The following is a 345-nucleotide window of genomic DNA, read 5'->3' on the forward strand; positions in this document are numbered from 1 at the left end:
ACCAGGGAAATTACGGGATAAATTACGAATGATATACAGAGAATTGGTCAATACATAGTCAATTGCAAGAGGACTGTGCCCTCTGCAATCCCCCCATAGAGGACTGCTACCACCCAAGCCCCGCCCTGGGCAACAAAGAGGCCAGTACGTATGTACGTCAGAACGTCGAACGTGTATGGAGGATACTTGTCTTCCACTGAGGGGGTGGGGAGACGGTAATATTAGACACCATAGTGATTTTTCATGCCCCCCCCCCCTCCACTGCTATAGGGGCCAAGACATTTTCGCTAATGGGGGTGGAGGAAGGGACCACGGCATAATGTCTATGTATTTGGATAGTAGAGA

Source organism: Penaeus monodon, chromosome 27 (genome assembly GCF_015228065.2).
Source record: "Penaeus monodon isolate SGIC_2016 chromosome 27, NSTDA_Pmon_1, whole genome shotgun sequence".
NCBI lineage: Eukaryota > Metazoa > Arthropoda > Malacostraca > Decapoda > Penaeidae > Penaeus > Penaeus monodon.